The following is a 4,439-nucleotide window of genomic DNA, read 5'->3' as shown; positions in this document are numbered from 1 at the left end:
AGATATGTTTGGAAGATTCCGAAAAAATGTTCAACATTACATTTTAGTATATTAAATTTTGAACTGTAAAATGTGTCTTATTAAAGACCTAAAGTGAGAAAAGAACAGTGTTTGTTATAAACGAAATGGACTGTGTTGTTGTTTCAAAAATAACTTTTTTTATTGAAAAAATAAAAACTTTGTAACAAACGAATTTTTTTGGTGATAAAAGTTTAAAATTTTCGAAGCAATTCAAAAAACTCTAACAAAAGAAAAACGTTTTCGGTACACGTTCTCCAAACGTTTTTTTTTTCTTTGCGTGTATCAGTCCATAATTATATATAGGCCCCATACAAACCGATCCCCAGATTTGACACCCGATGCCTTTAGGAGAAGCAAAATTCTTCCGATCTGGTTGAAATTTGGTACGTGGTAGTATATGATATTTAACAACCATGCCAAAAGTGGTCCATATCAGTCCGTAATCATATATAGCCCCCATATAAACCGATCCCGAGATTTGGAGGAGCAAATTTCATCCGAGTCAGATGAAATTTAGTACATTGTGCTAGTATATGTCCGTTAACAATCATGCCTAACTAAATCGGTCTATAGTTATATATAGCCCTCAGATAAATCTATCCCCAATCACACAAAAATTGGTCCATATCAAGTTCATAATTGTATATAGCCCCCATATAAGCGACCCCCATAGTTCAAAGCTGGCTCTCTACGTTCCGTGCAAAAGTCCATATCGATTCGTAATTATTTATAGACTAACCTACACATCCCTTTTTTTGTCTAATATATACCACGTATGGACTAACTCACAATTTAGAAAACGATGTTAAGAAGTTTTAAAATACAACAACCCAATTAATTCGATTGTGGATGACAGTCTTTCGTAGAAGTTTCTACGCAATCCATGGTGGAGGGTACATAAGATTCGGCCTGGCCGAACTTACGGCCGTATATACTTGTTAATTATTTTTTTTTTTTTTACAATATTTCATTTTTGAAACAAACATGTTACATGGTCACCATCCATAAATAACATTTTGCTCTTCAAACACACTAATAGAAAAAGTTTCGTTATAATAACGAAATGTGTCGTTAAAAGTCAGCCAATGAAACAAATTCGTTAATAGAACGAATTTTTTCGTTAATATAACGAATTTTCTGTCAATCAACGTAACGTTTCGTACTATTAACGAATATTTTCATTGTTTTAATGAAAATGTTTCTTTATATCAATGAAAATTTTTCGTTGGCTGACTTTTAATGAAATTTTCTTTGTGTGCATGTTTGAGGTGATCACATTCCATCTCTGGAAAGAGCGACGATCGCTCTTCTTTTGCAAGTTTTTTTTTGTTTTATATATAGGCCTTTGTATCTGCATCATATATATACAAACTTGTACAGCTAATTTTACCTATGACTAGGTACCCATTTATGACATATTATATTTTCATTCTCATATATGTATGGTTTGTTTTGTATTCCATGTAGTACAATATATTTATCTTTTTTATTTAAATATATACCGTTATCTTGCAATGACTTTTATTTAAATTTTTATTTATAGTTTGAAAATTGTTACTCATAGAGTAGAAGCACACATTTTGAATGCAGATTATATTTATTTCCTCTCGCTTATGCAATTGCTACTATGGCATAAAAACATTGAACGAAAATTAGTGTAAATAATAAATTATAAATGCATTTTGAATGTTATCAGGTGCCAAATTTATTATAAATAAAATATGAAGCAAAGCAAATAAACAAATGGTTTAAAGGTTTCAAAACCAACATAAAAGAAAGATAGCAAATGGACAGAAAATAAATTGCTATTTGCCATGGATAGGAATTTGCGAATAGTCCAATATGTTGTAATATGGGCAAATCGTTGGTGGCATAAAATATTTGTTGAGACTAAATGTTATAGAATTTAGTATTAATATTTCGATGTAGAGCTTAAAATGGCATTATGGAATACAATATTTGTAGCACATAAATTGACTTGTGATTTGTTTACTCTACACTACTATAGACACGCAAAGAAAAAGAAAAACAAGTTTGGACATGTTTACCGTAGTGATTTAATGCTTATTTAAAGTGTTTAATTGTGGTAGGTTAGGTTAGGCAGCCCGATGTATCAGGCTCGCTTAGACTATTCGGTCCATTGTGATACCACATTGGTGAACTTCTCTCTTATCAATGAGTGCTGCCCGATTCCATGTTAAGCTCAATGATAAGGAACCTCCTTTTTATAGCCGAGTCCGAACGGTGTTCCACATTGCAGTGAAACCACTTAGAGAAGCTTTGAAACCCTCAGAAATGTCACCAGCATTACTGAGGTGGGATAATCCACCGCTGAAAAACTTTTTGGTGTTCGGTCGAAGCAGAAATCGAACTCACGACCTTGTGTATGCAAGGCGGGCATTCTAACCATTGCACCACGGTGGCTCCCTAATTGTGATACAATTCATGTTTAATTATTTAAACTTAATCTATGATTGGGAAAAATTATGTTTTGTGACCAGGGCTGTGGAGTCTGAGTCTGAAGATTTTGCTGGAGTCGGAGTCGTAAAAATTTTGCTCGACTCCGACTCCATCCCAACCAAAATTTTAAAACACTATATATTTTTGCAACTAAATATATGTTTAAGAAATTTGAATTCATTGAGATCTTCAATCGATCAATGACTGTACACTGGTAGAAAAATGTTTCGTATTATTAACGAACGGGCTTCGTTGATTATTTTTCGTTAATATTACGAAATGTTTCGTTATAAGAACGAAAGTGATCGTTAATACAACGAAATCAATCGTTAAAAGACAATTTTGTGTTTTGGTTTTTCGTTATATTAATGAAACACGTTTCGTTAATATTACTAATATTAAATTTGTAATATTTTCAAGAATTAGAATAAAAAAAATTTCCAAGATGAAATTATTATAATCATTTGCACATAGAGAGTAACTTTTGGAAACTTTTAAACTAAACAGTCGTTTTATATACTCTGAAACTGGAATTGAAAATTTCATTTATAAAACGAAATCGATCGTTAATATAATGATATGGCTCGTTAAAAAATAAATTTTAAATTGTTATATTTCGTCATATTAATGAAATATGTTCATTAATAATACGAATTGGAGTTTGAGTATTTCTGCCTCTCCTTACTCTCTCTCTCTCTAAAACGTCTCTTCATACTCTCTCTAGCGTGTATGTAATTGGTACATACACATCTTAGTATGGCAATAAGCACATGTGTGCGTGTGCGTGTTGAAAAACAAACGGTAAAAAGTTCAACAGAAAACTTGTCTGATGGGCAAACGTTAACAACATTTACGTTCTTTTCGCTGAAGAGTGCACACGCTCATTACAGTTTCTTTGTGAATAATAAACATAGATGGGTGAGGTGAGTTAAATTGGTGTTTTTTGTATATTCGCAAGAAATTTAGTGTACATTTTTAATCTTTAGTGAAAATGCCCCGGGGAAGTGAACTTTCAGATGAAGAAGGCGGAACAATTACGGTGATGAACCTTGGTTGCACAAAAATTGGATAAATGGACACGGTGATACGATTATCATTTTTTGATCTTAGAAATAAGAGGCTCTTTCTTAAGTGAAAGTCACAATATATGTTTATTATATTACTTAATTTATCATTATATATTATTTCTTACTGTATATAAACCATATTCCAAAGATCTTAACAAAAAATAATACACTACCAATTACTACACTCAAATGCGCTAATTGGTTGGGTTTCATTAATATAACGTTTGTGTTCATTTATACAACGTTCGCCTTTCATTCATACAATGAATAATTTTCATTCATACAACGTATAAGCTGCACCCATACAACGAATGAATTTCATTCATACAACGAATAATATTCGTTAATACAACGAAATGTAACGTAATAGCAACGTAATTATTCGTTAATACTACGAAATGTATTCCATAAAGTGTTTCGTAAATATAACGTAAAATTACGTTGTTATAACGAAATGCTACGTTGGCTGACTTTTAATGAAGAATTTCGTTAATACAACGTAGAAATTCATCGTATTAACGAAACTTTTTCTACCAGTGTAATTACGGTAAAACTTCCAATAATGAAGAATATTCAATGTTTTCTAAAAGGTTATACTGGTTGTACCAAAAGCTCTACCATTTTTTGCCAGTCTGAAATTTTCATTCCATTTGCCAGAATTTGGGATCCCTTTCGAAATTTGAATCCTGTCGGTCCAGATTTTGATATAGCTGATAATACATAAAGATATTCTTGAGCGCATAGAAGCCTTCACATTCATTTGATTTGACTAAAATGTGGATCGCAGGCTTACTTTGCGGCCACAAAATGGAATAAGTATGTTTTTATAGATATCAAATTGGAATGTCCTTATACAATACTAGCGTAACCCGGCCCGCTTCGCTGCGCCTT

The 4,439-nt window shown here is 32.0% G+C and overlaps 1 long non-coding RNA gene across 1 annotated transcript; it reads left to right on the top strand.

Moving 5' to 3' along the window:
* The first annotated feature begins 3,326 nt into the window (after positions 1–3,326).
* Positions 3,327–3,746, top strand: LOC142228574 (uncharacterized). Its single transcript, XR_012720212.1, has 2 exons — positions 3,327–3,404; positions 3,468–3,746. It is a non-coding gene; the product is annotated as an uncharacterized LOC142228574 (long non-coding RNA).
* The last annotated feature ends 693 nt before the right edge of the window (positions 3,747–4,439 follow it).

This window comes from Haematobia irritans, chromosome 3, assembly GCF_050003625.1.
Source record: "Haematobia irritans isolate KBUSLIRL chromosome 3, ASM5000362v1, whole genome shotgun sequence".
Lineage (NCBI taxonomy): Eukaryota > Metazoa > Arthropoda > Insecta > Diptera > Muscidae > Haematobia > Haematobia irritans.
Note: the sequence above shows the minus strand (reverse complement) of the source record. Positions and strands in the feature narration are given on the sequence as shown.